Raw genomic sequence first — 15,322 nt, 5'->3', positions numbered from 1 at the left:
GGGAAGGGGGAGAGAGAGAGAGAGAGAGAGAGAGAGAGAGAGAGAGAGAGAGAGAGAGAGAGAGAGAGAGAGACAGATTTGCTCTTTACAAAGATTAAACTGACAGCTGAGTGAAGAGTGGATTAGGGTAGGAAGAGATTCTTGGCTGGGAGACCAACCAGCAGGCTATTGCAATAATCCAGGTGGGAGGTGATGAAGATCTGCATCAGGGTAGTGGCAATATCGGAGGATAAAATGGTTAAAATAAAAGAATAACAAAGGCAAAATTGTTAGGATTTAGTAACAGATTGGATGTTGGAAAGGAGAGTGAGGAGTTGAGGATGACAACTGCATCATAAAACATGGGAAACTGGGAAGACAGTAGTGCCATCAAAAGCAATTGGGAAGTTCAGAAAGGAGGATGATTTTTTGGGAAAGATAATGAATTCAGTTTTTGGACATGTTGAATTTAAGATGTCTAGGGGTCCTTCAGTTCAAGATGTCTAATAGTCAGTGGAAGATGCAAGACCATTAGGAGAGAGGTTAGGGCATAATGAGATCTTTGAATCATTGATGTAGAGATGATAATTGAATCTATGGGAGCTGATGGGATCAAGTGAAATAATAGAAAGGGAGAAGAGAAGAAGGCTCAGGGCAGACCCCTAATTGACATCCTCCTTTAGTGGGTATGACTTGAAGGAAACTCCAATAAAGGAGACTGAGAAAGAGCAGTCAGACAGAAAGAAAACCAAGACATAGTATTATTGTTATTGTCAAAGGCTAAAGCAGGATGAAGATTGAAAAAAAGGCCAGTAAGTCTTAGAAATATGTGAGAAGATCCTAAGTCTAAAGTTTTATGTAACAGAAGGCTTTGATCTTTTGCTTAGCAACATTCTGGCTGGCTTTTGTTAGGTAGATGTGGTAGCTTTTTACCACATAGGGTGTTATAATGTGGAAAAAGCATCATCATCGACCCTTCCCCCTTCTGGCCAAGAGTACTCTTCATTTCAAGACATGGTGGCATACCCTGCCCATGGTCTATGGCTATGAATAAAGAGGTGTTAGCCTGCCCTTCTTAAAGAGAAGTTTTAGCTATTGCACCTCAGCAGACTAAAGCAGAGATGCTAAGCTTGTCCAGAAGAGACGAGCACACCACCAGAAAGCATGAGATTCACCAAGTGAAGAACAGACCTAGGAGAGAGGCTGTGCTCAGAATGAAGCAAGTCCAATAAGCCTGGCAGAACAATGATGGTTTACTGAGAAAATGCCATCATCAGAAAGCATCAGGGATAATGAAATATCAGAATTGTGAGCTGTTCCACCCATATTTCTAGTATGTGGTCCCTTCACATGTGATTATATTCCAGGTTCATTCTCTCCACTGGTACTCTGCTTATTTGTTGGAGTGTACCTTCCAATGAGGGGAATATGTTCTACTGTAAACGTTCTTACATTTCATTAAATGCATTTGTTTTGAACTAACTTTCTCCTTTGACTAGAGAAAAAGTAATCACACCAGTAGGGGCTCAGGGACATTGTTCTTCGTATACTTAAAGAATATAAAATCTGGGAGAGAAGCAGCAACAGATACAACATAAATAAGTAGAAAATGATTCAAAGAGGGCACTGACAACTGGGGGAGTAAGGAAAGGAAGGCCTCCTGAAAGAGTTAGCACTTAAGTTAACTCTTAAAGGGAAGGAGGGGTTCTAAGTGGCAGAAAGGAGAGATGACATTCTAAACATGGTGGAGAGGCATAAAAGAGAGAGAGACAGAATGTTGTGTATGAGGGATGGCTGGCAGGCCAATTTGGCTAGACCATAAGAGAGAGGGAAGAAGAGTAATGTATAATTAGGTTGGAGAGGCAGGTGGGGTGAGGCACTTTAAATGCCAAACAAGGAAATCTGTATTTTATCCTACTAGCAAGGAGGGGGAGCTACAGACAATTCCTGAGCAGGGGAATGACCCTGATCACTTATGTTCTTTAGAAATGTTAATCTGGCATCTGTGGAGAGAATGGAAAGGAGAGGGAAGAATTGGAAGCAGGGAGACCAATTAAGTGGTTACTGCAATAATCTAGGTAAGAAGTGATGTGGGCCTAAATAAAAATGGTGTGGGATGTCAAGAAAAAGATGAGGGTGAGAGATAAGGATCATGGGCAAATCTCTTGGCCTTTCAGCACACCAGTTCCTCAATTTTAAAGTGAAAAATCAATAATAATGGTCGCACCCCACTCAGAGACCATGAAGGCCATGCCTTGAGGGCAGAATAACAGCTGTGATTCCATTCCACTAAGCACTTATTGTCTTTGAGGTGCCAGGCACAGGAATCGCACTGTATCCAATCTACACACAGTCACACATTTTCACATAGGTGAGAATCAAATTAAAGTTAACATCAGGGAAATGAGAATCAGGAGAACAACAGAAACAGGGCCTAGGATAAAGTGAATGAAAGCAACACTGAAAACTGCTCTTATTTCAAAAGAACAAAGGATGAAGGTCTTTACTGTCTGCAGAGGTGAGAGATGTAGATGGAGGACATCATAAGCTGGTGGATGTAGGCTTCTTGGTCAACTGGTTTTCCTCAATTGTTGGGTTTTTTTTTTCCTTATAAGGGAGAGTTTCAATGGGAGGGAGGGTGGGACAGTATACAGGGAAATGATTGTGGTGGAAAAAGGTATCCATAAAATTTTAAAAATAAATTTAAAAATGAGTATCAGTAGTAGATACTGGGGCCTAGAGAGAAGTCATTTGCCTACAACTTCACAGGTACTGAGTAAAAAGTAGTAGAGTCAGAGTCCAAATCCTTATGTGGAGCTTATGAATAAACTGAAGCTTCTTGTTTTCAGCTTCGAATGTACCATATGGAATTCTGGCTCCTGCCATTCTCCAGTTATCACTAACAATCTTTAACAAAGTGATATAATATGGCAAAGTGCTATTTGGGTGAAGGAATTATTACAATGCATATATCAGACACACAAGTTATTGGGTAGCCCTCAGGAACAGGCTTCAAAAGAAATTAGTCTGCTTGCTACTCCCTCTCACAAAAAGAAAAAATCAGATTTTAGGGAAGTATGAATTTTTAATTAAATCAGAAAAGAAACCCCACAGCACAAATGTCACACTTAGAATTCTAGGAGTTTGGGGGGTGGAGTAGGGGCCTTAAATATCATGGAGTCCAAGCATACTTAACTGTTTTCGGTGTCATGGATCCATCTGGAAATAAAGATTACAGACCCTCTTCTCGGCATGTTTTTTGAAAAAAAAAATATGCTGTTTCAGGTTGTTGAAAATAAAGATGACATTTTTTTTTCTCATTAAAGTTCTAGAATCCTTTCCATCTATCACCAAGCCCGTGGTGGGGAGGCTGCTGAGCTCTGGGAAAAAAACCCTCTGATCTGGTCCAACCACCCCTGCTTTCTGAGAGAGAAGACTGAGTCAGAAAAGAAAAATAATTTGCCCAAGTTTACTCAATGAGTAAGTTGCAGGAGGTTTCTCACTTTTTAGATAAGGGCTTTTCTATCACATCAGGCTGCCATTGCTAGCTTCTAACCTTACATGATCTAGGATTCTATGACTCAGAGCTGGAAGGTATTTTAGGAATAATTTTGTCTAACTGTCCCATTTTACAAATAAGGAAACTAAGACCCAGAGGAGAAAAGTATGAGTAGTATAGATATTAAAAAATCAGAATTTAAACCCTGGCTACAAATCCAGGGCTTCTTCACTATGCCTGCCTCAGTTATTGCACTACTAAAGAAAGAATGGGAAGAACAGAATGAACTTATGAATATCCCTCATGATGAATTTCTTTTTTTTTTTTTTAAGTTTTTTAGAGCCCCTCTTAATTACTGAGCCTGCTTGGTCATATTCTGTTTATAAGTTCTCCTTGTGAAAACTAGCCTAGTGCCCAATGTAGCTGAGGTGTATTGACCATGGCCTTGCAACAGGGGGAATCAGCTGTACCCCTTATTCACACATACCTCTCTATCTGGACAGAAAAGAATAATAGCTAACATGCAAGGAGCGTTTTAAGTTTTGAAAAATGCTTTACAATATAATTTCATTTAAGCTTCTCAACCCTGTTGACAGGTATTCTCTTAGCTCTACAGATGAGGAAACTGAGGCTCAGAGTTAAATGACTTGTCCTGGGTTACAGAGTTAAATGTCTGCTGCAGGACTTGAACTCAAATCTTCCTGACCCTAGCACTCAAATGCACTTTGAAATTCAATGGCCAAGGTAGCTGAAGACCTTGATTGCCTTATAATGTCAGGGAAGGATGGGAGATAAAGGTTTGTAAAATATTCATCCTTATGTAAAATATATACATGCACAAATATAAAGAGCTTAGTACAACTATATTATTTCCAGACAGACCTAAGCAGACACTCAATCATTATGTCACTATGAGTGGTTGTTAAAGGTGCAGACTAATTAAAAATGTAATCCTATGATTTCATCTTAATCTCACTTAGTTATCAACTTTACTCAATGTCTACACATACAATTTAGCTGCCACCTTCATTTAGATAAATGACCGGATGGCCTATCCAATATGTTTATTAGCAACCAGTGAATTGCTAACATTCTGCTGCTCATGATTTAAAAAAAAAACACACTAATTTAAAAAGCATTTTTATTAGCACCAGCATTGCGCTCCAGACACAAAAGAAACACTCTTTTTAATTAGTTTTACATCAAGTCTGCTAACTGGGCAGACAAGTCTTCCTATGCTTTCAGAATCAAATTGTAGTGTGCTGTGACTCTAAATAAGAGGGAAAGTGAATTAAGAAAGTGATTTGAAAATCGAACATCAAAAGAGTTTATTACAGAACTAAGAAGGCCAATGGTTTTTCAAGGTAATCCTTTCCCAAATAGGAAATGGCTCAACCAGCTATAATGGAATATATTACATGGAATATAAATTGTGCCTTAAGATGATAAGAGATGCTTTTGGAGGATCTTGAACCGATGCAAAGTGAAGTGAGCAAAAATTTATTCAAAGGAAAAAATTGTAAAGAAAAACAACTTTGAAAGACTTGGAGAATTGTGATCACTGTGACAAACTGTGCCTCCAGAGAACCTGTGATGGCTCACATTGCCATCTCTCAACAGGCAGAGGTAAAAGACTCAGGGTGAGGAAAGAGACCAACTTTTGGATATGGTCACTATGTGGATGTCTGGTTTCAGTAGGCATACTGCCATGTGGGCCTTTTTTTCTTTCCCTAGCTTTTTAAATTGAGAGGATGGATGGGAGAAGGCAGAATCAGCAATAGAGATGCACAAAAAGAGAGCCACTGGAACATTTTAAATTGCACAGAAGAGAACAGATCATTCAGATGAAAGAGACAAGCAGGACAGTTCGGAAAGTAACGTGTGGAATTCTTCACATACATTTCAAAAAGCAAATGGCATGAAATAAAGATATATAGGTTTAAATGAAGATTTCATACTTGGTCCTCTTTTGGGTTCTGCTTTGTGTATAGAAATGTTATTTTTTGGTGTTTAAGGTCAGAATGAAAAAAAAGTAACACCTCCTATCTCAGTACATATGTTTCAGCAACTGTAAGCTTTTTCATTCCATCAGAAGAATGTTTTTGGTAAAGAGCAGAGCCAATAATGTGCAGCATTCTGAACAGTTGTATTGTTTGTATCCTCTTAAAACATCTTATAAGAGTTCTCAAGATGTGGAAATGTAAAGATACTCCAGGGCAGATGTGGCAAGAGTTCACTCTTCCATGTAATCCCAAGTGGCTCTGGCAAGGCCGGGGTGAGAATTGGGCTGTAAATGTAGACAGGACTACTCTCATGACTATGTCATAACAAGTTCCCTAAGGTGATACTCATCACCATGTTTTTGCTTTTGTGGAAGTACACCACTACAGAAATGCATCAGTTCCCAAACCTAGTTATCTCCATCTTATTGGTGGATGGTAGAATTCTGAGCTCTTTTGTTGGTGAGGAATTTGTGTTGCTACTGGAGGCTCTTAGAGACATGATGGTGGGGCCCATGTCATTCCCCTTTGTCAGTGGGCTTTAGAAACAGGGCTATAGCACTCCAGAGGTACCTGGCAAACAACCTCACAGGTGCTATTCCTTTGGGATCCCCTGGGAGCACACCTTTCTGAACTGTAGTGTGCTATATGATGTTCAAGGTCCTGTGGCTCACACTCAACACTGGGCACGTTTTGTAATGAGATGGGAGGAGTCTCTTGAATAAGCTTGTGGGCATGCTGAATTGTGTCAAGTGCTCTAACAGAGAGGAATCTGTCTGCTCTGCTTGGACAGATCATACCATTGGGGAAGATTTGGGGATACTGAACAGTTGCCATATACTATAGTAAATGTCACTGGATTTAATGCTGTCAAGACAGCAACAAGGAAGTGAGACTTCATCATTTGACTGCTTTGCAATCAAAGAGAGGAGGGACCACCCTTTGGGAAACCTTCCATAAAATTCTGCCAAATTTACACAGAAACTGAGTACACACATTCAGACATTCACTCATGTGGGATGTGGCAATGAGGACACAACTGGTACATGTGTCTGTGAAATTTTTTAATTCACTTTAGTAACTGACCCTCCTCAATTTAGAATGAGTCTTTGGAAAAAACATCAGCCCCTTTCCCCCCAAATATGGTCCATCACACAAGCAAAACTGCAAGCTGTACCAACTTATGAGGATTCCACGACCTTCTCAGTTACCTGGGGGCCTCGGCTGCACCCTATAAAAAAAAAGAATTCAGGCTAAACAGCATCGAAGAAGTCACTGGGAGCAAAAGTGAATGGGGCTGGTGGAGATGCAAAGAGGGGCTTCAGTGCTATTAGGCAACTGTCACAATTAAGAAAATTAGGGATGCTTTTAAGGGGCATTCTCATGAGAAACAACAGGGACAAATTTCAGCTCAAAAGGAAAAATTCCCTGAAAAATGGAATGGGCTACTTTAGGAGACGAATCCCCCTTACTGGTGCTATTCAAACAAAGAGCAGATGACCATTTGCTGGGGATGTTTTAGAAGGGATTCTTAGGATGGATAAGACAGTATGGTGGAATGGATACAGTTGGAATGGGTTGGAATCCTGCCTCAGACATTAGCTTGAACAACCCTGGTTAATTTAACCTCTATGAAACTCAGTTTCCTCATCTGTAAAATATTATAACATACTTCACAGGACTTGTTGAAAGTATCTTAAGAGATATGCACATTTAAGTATGTATACATATGTATGTGAAGGTGCTTGCTCTCTATAGTGTGTGCATGTATATTATTGTTGCTGTTACATTGATGACAATGACCAATGAGGTCCTTCCTCAGAGGTTCTGAGAATCCACAACTCTGTGAAAGAGTTCTTCAGGAGATGACAGTGACTGCTCAGACTACTTGTCCTTTGTATCTTTGATAAAATTGTTACTGTGTCCCACAGTAATGTCTGTAGCCCTAGCTTCAAGTGTCTCATGTGCTCAAGACATGCCCAAAGATTTCCAGTAAACAAACACATCATTCGTTTTTTTTCCCAGAGAGCTGTGTGTTAGACCTGGTTCATTGGACACATTTTGCAGTAACTAACTGTTCTCTTGACATCTCCAGTTCTCTGTTATTTCAATTCAGATGGGAAGAATACCCTCCCAAAAGAAGTGTTGGAGCACTTCAACCTGCTATCACTGTTCTCTGAAGAAACAGCTACAGACCTAGGGGGAAGAAACTTTGCTGACAGTATATATGTGCTATTTGGACCCAGGACCATGTTTTAACATCAGAGGCGCAATACTTGGAGCAAGATGATAACCTTATTAGGAGAGAACACTGTACTTTCTCCCTTCATCTTTCTTGGTGGCTACTATACAGACTCAGGTGCTCACAATTCTTATTACTTAGATACCTTAAGACTCCTCTGTTCCCTCTTAGACTCTCCTACATCTTCTATCCCCATCTAGGCATCTCTTAGTCCATGGGCCCAAGAACATCTATCAACAAAGTTGTGGTCAGTGGGTTGGAGAGGAGGGATTATCTCTTTACAGTAGTCAGCCCTCCCTCACCTCACCTCCTGAATCATCCACTTTCCCACTGAAATCCTCTTCTCTGTCTCTCTCATTCTCTCTTCTTCCTTTCTCTCATTCCCTATTCCTCATTCCTCCTACCCTCTATCATGTGATATGTGTCTGGAGTCAAAAAGCAAGGGACCAGGGAGAAACAACTTGTTCCCAGTAACAAAGCTGCTGTGGTCTAGGCCTAGAGTCTCTAAGGTCCCAGGGTCTCCTGATTCCAAATCCAGAACTACCGCCTCTTCACAACAATGACTATTAATGAGGTCTTCAAGGACAAGCTGGATGACCATTTTCTGAGAAGGTTACACAGGAGCCACCTATTTATGATAAGGATTTGAGTGGATCTCTAGGGTCCCATCTGAATGAGATTTTATGGGCAGTTTGATTTACAAGCATCCGACAAGTTTCATAACAATTAAATTCTGTGAAAATTATTATGCTCCTATGGAGTCTGTGACAGGTAAGGAGAAGATAACAGTTTAGATATAATATTCCTCCTGAAGCAATCCTTGTGTAGTAGCATGATTTGAAATGAGAGGATCTGAGTTGGAATTCTAGATATGCACGTGTGCTACCTTTGTGGTCCTAAAAAAGTCACTTGTCCTTTATTCTGGGCCTTAGTTTTCCCCATCTGTAAAAAAAGGAGTTGGATGAGATAATCCCTCCAATCTCTCCCATTTTGTGTTTTGGCTCAGACATTCCATGTTCTAAGGTCCTTCCCAGCTCTGATCTCTACATTCCAGGGTTCCTTCTAACATTACAATCTGTGTTCTAAGATTTTTTCAGTCTGACATTCTTTGTTCTAGAGTTAAGATCACCATTAACTCTGGCATTCTATGATTTCTTTTCCATGGCCCTTCCAGGTTTGATAATCTATATTCTCTGTTCTAAGGTCCCTCCCAGCTCTCTCAAATCTCGGTTCTAAGGCTCTGATGTTTTAAGATTTTTGAACTTGATAGCCCATGTTCTCAGTTCTCCCCAAAATCTGACAGAATATGTTCTTTGTCTAAGATTCCTTCTACTTCTAAGAGCCCTTTCAGGTCTCATAATTTGTATCTGTAAGTCCCAACTTTCTCTGCCCCATCAACTTTCTCTGCCCCATCTTCACGGTTCCTTCCAACTCCAACCCTCTATCCTCTGTGCCTACAGATCTTTCTGTTTCAGTCTCTTCTTGCTGCGATAGTCCACCTTTTGCAGCTCCAGTGTTCTCTGTTCCAAGATCTCTTACCGCCCTGTGTTTGGTTTTCTCAGGTCCCTTCCTGCCCTGCTGTCCTGTGCTCTCCCGGCTTTGACATCCTGGTTCTAAAGTTCTGAAGCTCTTCGTGCTCTCCCCCACGGTCTTTTCTACGACCTCTCTCCCCCTGGGCTCTGCCTTTCTTTTCCAATAGGTCCCTTCTCCAGATCCACTTCTGGGCTAGGAAATCTCTAGTGGAGGTATTTGTGAAGTTCAGCCCTCCAAGCCCCAGGGGGCCGGGCGAGTTCTGGGCCCTGGCTAAGGCCCCTCCTTCCCCCGCTCCCAGGTCCCCCTCTTCCCTCTTTCCCCCAGCCTTTCCCCTCCCCCTCCCGGCCCCGGCGGGGCGGCCTCCCTCCCACACTCACTTTCATACTGGGCGCTTGGGGCGGGGTCGCCGCGCCGGCAGGGGAGGGTTGGCCGGGCCAGGCAGGGCCGGGCTGGGGCTGGGGCGGGGCCCGAGGGCTGGTAGCGCTTTCCCAGCTCCGCTCCTCCCTCGCACCCCCTAGGCCCCTGCGGAAAGAGACCAGAGGCGGGGAAACGGAAATGACGTGTAGAGCGGGGCGGAAGCGGAAATTTTCCCCGGGGACGCGCAGGCTCAGAGCTCCCTAGGCCTCCCCTTGACCCGTGACCCTTGCCTCCCAGCAGCCCCCGGCGGGGGCGGGGCACTTACTTAGGATCTTGGGAAAAGTCTTTTCTATTTCTGTCCAGTTTATAAAGAGGGTGGAATGCTCACAGGGAAAAGACTAATAATGAATTTAATAAAAAATAATAGCTACATTAACAATGGCAATAATACCAGCTAGTATTTATGGAGAGCTTTAAGGGTTTGAAAACAAAAAATAAATCCATACACAGATGGGTGATTGGATGGATAGAGAAATAGATAAATATATAAATAGATGAGAGATGATGGATGGATAGATACATGAATGGATGGATGGATAGTTGATGGTGGGATGGATAAATATATGAATAGACGATAGGTAGCTAGATAAATACATGGATAGATGGGAAGAACTGCAGATAGACACAGACAATTGATATATAGATATAGCTAGATGGTGGTGTTGTGGGGTATAGTGGTGAACCCCTGGGTTCCTTTTGCAAGAATGCAAGACTCCAAACTTAGCTTAGAAGTAAAAAGAGAAATGTATTAATTTGGAAAGGAATGTTGAGAATGGCCAGGAGGATAGGAAGGTGGAAGAGCAAGATGGGGAGCTGCTCCTTGGGAAGAGAGCATGGATAGAAAAGCTGTCTCCCCCAGTTATGGTGTGAGTGGAACAACACTAGGGGTTGCTCCCCAAATGTTTCAGGTCGGGGGTTTTTATACTCTACAACAGTGAGTACTGGACTCTGGTGGTAACCACTCAGGCATTTGGAGGGGGTTTTGGTCTGCCTGAAGGCATAGGCGGTGGCCCTCATAGTTCAGAGGACAGATGGATGTCTGAGATATAACTTGATGATATCAAGGAGGATACTCCTCTCAGGGTCATATAGGAGTTATTAGATGTTTTGGGTTAGGAGTCACAAGAATGTAAGGGAGCAAAGGAATTTCCCTGCTTATAGTTTGCCTGAAACACTTCTATAGTTTTGGAGGTACAATACCCATGCCAGTGGGTGGGTGGAAAGATATCATTTGATCCTTGTAACAATCCTGTGAAATAGATGCCTATATTATCCTGATTTTACATATTAAAAAAACTGAGGAAGGGAGAGGTTAAGTTTGTTTCAAGTCACATAGTAAGTATTCCAGGAAAAGCTCAAACTCAAGTCTATGGTTCAGGTTGGCATCAATTAATTAACATTTATTAAGTTTCCACTACATGGCAGGCACCATGATAAGCACTGGGCATACAGAGAAGCAAAATCTAATTCCTGACCTCAAGTTGTTTACTCACTTTTTTTTTTTTTCATTTATTTGGATATCTTCTTCCTTGAATAATCACAAGTAAGAGTAGTCAAAGCAGGGGCATAAGCTTTTTTTTTTTTTTTTTTTTTTTTGCTATTGTTCTTGAGGTAAGAATATTTTTTATATTTTAAAATATAATTAAACTATTTTAAAATGTAAAAAACATTCTTAGCTTGCTGGGAGTACAGAAACAAAAACAGATTTCTGGTAGTTTGCGGTGCTCTTCATGAAGGGGGAAACAGTGCTGATGAGGGAAAGTAAAATGGGTTCTGTAGATACTGAAAGAGCAGCTAGATGGGGTAGTGGATAAAGTACTAGAGCTGAAGTCAGGAAGATGAAGCTTCATGAGTTCTAAAATGGCCTCAGACACTAGCTGTGTGACCCTAGGCAAGTTATTTGACCCTCTTTGCCTCAGATTTTTCATCTGTAAAATGAGCTGGAAAAGGAAATGGCAAACCACTCTAGGATCTTTGCAAAGAAAATCCCAAATGTGGTCATGAAGAGTTGGCAGAGACTGGACAGACACTGAAAGGATGTCTGAGAAGGTTAATTAGATGCCAGAAGTAGTTCAGGGAAAAAAATTAATAGCAAGGAGTTGAACTTTATTCTCTAGAAAACCAGTGAGTGACCTCCTCTGTTGGACTTGACCTTTAAGATCCAGTTTACTTTTAACTTTTCTCAATACTCATCCTTCTTGACCTCTCTGCAGCCTTTGACTCTCCTGGCTCTCCTGCTCTCCTACATATTGGAGTACTACTCAGACTCCTTTGTTGGAGCTTCATCCAGGCCATGCCCATTAGTAGTGAGTATTATCCATCTCTCTATCTTCTCCTATACTCTTTAACCTGAGGACCTCATCAGCTCCCCAAGATTCAATTATCATCTCTATGCTGATAATTCTCAAATCTATTTGTCCAGTTTTTACCTCTCTCTCCTGACTTCCAACTTGTATTTCCAACTTTTTATTAAGACATCTCAAGCTGGATGTCCCCTTGAAATTTTAAATATATCCCAAAATGAATTCATTATCTTTGCCCCCAAACCATCCTCACTTCTAGACTTTTTTATTCCATTGAAGGCATCTTCCTTCTCCTAGTTACCCAAGCACACAACCTAGGTGTTATTTTTAATTCTTCTTTCCCATCCACCATATCTAATTAGTTGTTCATTTCTTTTGTTTCTCCTTTCCTTACAATCATATCTTATATCCTTTTCTCCTCAAACACTGCCCCCAGCATGATGCAAGTGTTAACACCTCACCCCAAAGCACCTCCACCTCCTTTTGGCCAATGTTTGCACCCAAGAACAGCCCTCCACCTCTCTTTGGCCAATATGTGTCATACATAGAGCAGGATGTGGTGGGCTTAGTGGAAACTCTTGGTTTATAGGTTTAAGGTCAAAATGCCTATAAACAAGATTTGATGTCACCCTAAACTATATTTTTCTTAGCTAATGTTTATAATTCTCATAAAGCAAAGTATGTTGTTTGACCATTAACTCAGGACTAATGATTATGTTATTAAAATAATCATAAAGGCTAATACTATTATAATCATAAAAGGTGGTAGGGGATTTCACACTCACACACTGTCCTCTTTGTTGATCCTCACAAAGGACCCTCCCATTCTCCAATTTCAAGCATTTTCATTGATTGTCTTGGAACCTTCTTCCTCCCTCTCTCCCTTCCTCATTTAAGTCTCAGCTGGAGTCCCAGGCTTTACTGGGACTATGAAAAGCCTTTCTCAGTCCTTTTTTTTTTTTTTAAATTTTAAAGAACCCTTACCTTCTTAGTTCAAATATAAGACAGAAGAGCAGCATAGGCTAAGCAATTGGGATTAAGTGACTTGCCCAGCTAGGAAGTACGTGAGACTAGATTTGAACACAGGTCCTCCTGACTGCAGGCCCCTATTCCTTTTTTATCTTAGTGGCTTCCCTCTGAGTCTATCCCCAATTAATCCTAATTTTTATCTTATCTATTTATCTTCTTTGTACTTGTTGTAATGTGGCATCATTAGATTATTAGCTCCCTGAGAGCAGGGACTATTTTTTGCCTTTATATCCCCAATCCTTAATACAGTGCCTGGTATGTGATTAATAAATACTTATTGACCCACTGATTGATGTTCAAAGGACCCTCCCAGATCTGTGTTCTAAGGAAGGATTTCTTAACCGGGATCCACAGATTTCTGGGGTGTCTGTTAATTTGTTTTTCTCAATATTCTAACTATTTCAATATAATTGGTTTCCTTTGTACTTCTCTATAATTTATGCATTTTAAAACATTCTGAGAATTCATTCATAGATTTTTACATGATTGCCAAAAGGGTCTAGAATACAAAAATAAAGATTAAGAATCCCTGTTTTAAATTCTCTTGGCGATTTCATTTGATCCTGTGAACTCAATTCTCTCAGATCAATACATTCAATCCTTAGTTTCAGTTGTACATCACCAGCTGCCAGTTGGACATTCAGTTTCCCTATTGTTATTTCAAACCCAACTTGTCCTAAATTCATTATGTCCCCCTCTAAACCTGACCCTCCAAACTCCTTTATATCTGTGGATAGCCCTTTCATTCATTCAGTTTTACAACCTTTCAGTCATGCCAACCTCTTTCTTCCCCCTTCAATCCCCAAATTTAGTTTTCTTGATCTCAGCAACATGGTCTATTTTGCATCGGCCATCTCTTCTCTTTTAGGGCCTCTGGGCTCCTTCAGGTCCATCTGAACCTAACCTGTGCCAGTGCTGGGGTGACCCTTACAGCCATGGCTCTGAAGTCCACCCTACCCAGATCCCTTCCATTTAACTCACACTCTGCCTCTTTTGCTTTACCGAATTCCCATCCTAGAACCTCATCTCTCAGGGCCCATCTAAACCCCCGTCTCTTGGTTCTGCCTCCAATCCCTACTGGAAAAGACAAGCGAGGAGCACTTAATGGGGTCCTAAGCAGAAGAGAAGAGAGGAAAGGTCTGGTTGAAAGCAGCCTGGCTAGATTGGCTAGAACAAAGACTGTTGGTCCCCAGGCCCCAATTTTTGTGTTAGTGACTGTCTCCCCCTTTTTATAGGCTTGATAAGAGGAGCAGCGGTTTTGCTGTGAAAGGGCACTGTCCCTAATCTCCTGTTGGATCTCTGAAGGAACTTCAAAAATAAATGTTTGAAAGAAAGACTCTTAGATTTAGGGCATGGGATAATATCAAAGAATCCTCCTCGAGCGAAGCTGGGCAGATTTCCACTTTTTGGTGATCTAATGCTATTCCGCAGGTCATTTGTTACAGACACATTTGTGGCAAAGAAAATTGTTTTACGATTTAACGAGAGGTTTCACCCAGCAGACTTCGCCGTGTCCTTTGGAAAAGGCCACTTTTTAGAGCTCCTCTCATTTTCCCCTGCAAAGAATGACCTACGATTTGAAGAGAGCCTCACTGAGGTCTACTTTAGAAGTTCAGAATGCTCTGCTTTGCCATTTCCGTGACACACCGCACGAGCCGCGCGGCTCTCACTGTGTCTATAGCTCAATTAGCGGCTGACATGCTGCCTCCGACTGCAGTGATTTCCAAGATGCTTTTCTTTCTCCCTCAGGATCTTAAAATTTCACAATACCCCTTGAGACAGCTGGCAACAGGGCAAATTGTTGCAAAAACACGGCAGAAATTCTTGCTTTATTAACTCATCCTTCACCAACTCTTTGTATCATCTGGAGCTCAATCAAAGGGACATCTGTACCCCCGAGGCAAGGCTTGAGCATCATATTCCTTGGGTTAGAAGTGGAGCCTTTATTATTACATATTGGACTTGACAAAAATGTAATAATAACTCACACTGATAAAGATTATAAAATACTTCCTTTATGAAAACCTTGTGGGGCATGCAGGGGATAAATATTATTCACCTGTATAAAACAGACTATGATATTAAAAATAATCAACTAGGGGGCAGCTGGGTGGCTCAGTGGATTGAGAGGCCTGGAGATGAGAGGTCTTGGGTTCAAATATGGCTTCAGACACTTCCCAGCTGGGTGACCCTGGGCAAGTCACTTACCCCCCATTACCTACCCTTACTGCTCTTCTGCCTTGAAATCAATACACAGTATTGATTTTAAGATGGAGGGTAAAGGTTTAAAAGGTTTAAAGGTAAAAAGGCTTAAAAATAA

The 15,322-nt window shown here is 41.3% G+C and overlaps 1 long non-coding RNA gene across 1 annotated transcript; it reads right to left on the bottom strand.

The window, feature by feature from the left end:
• Nucleotides 1-6,529: 6,529 nt before the first annotated feature.
• LOC123252007 lies at nucleotides 6,530-9,796 on the bottom strand. The gene is made up of 2 exons (XR_006506525.1): nucleotides 9,631-9,796; nucleotides 6,530-6,709 (listed from the first exon to the last, which is right to left on the bottom strand). It is a non-coding gene; the product is annotated as an uncharacterized LOC123252007 (long non-coding RNA).
• Between the last annotated feature and the right edge of the window lie 5,526 nt (nucleotides 9,797-15,322).

This window comes from Gracilinanus agilis, chromosome 6 (genome assembly GCF_016433145.1).
Source record: "Gracilinanus agilis isolate LMUSP501 chromosome 6, AgileGrace, whole genome shotgun sequence".
In the NCBI taxonomy this organism is placed as follows: domain Eukaryota; kingdom Metazoa; phylum Chordata; class Mammalia; order Didelphimorphia; family Didelphidae; genus Gracilinanus; species Gracilinanus agilis.
The sequence above is the reverse complement of the archived record's forward strand: the minus strand, read 5'-3'. Positions and strand labels throughout refer to the sequence as shown.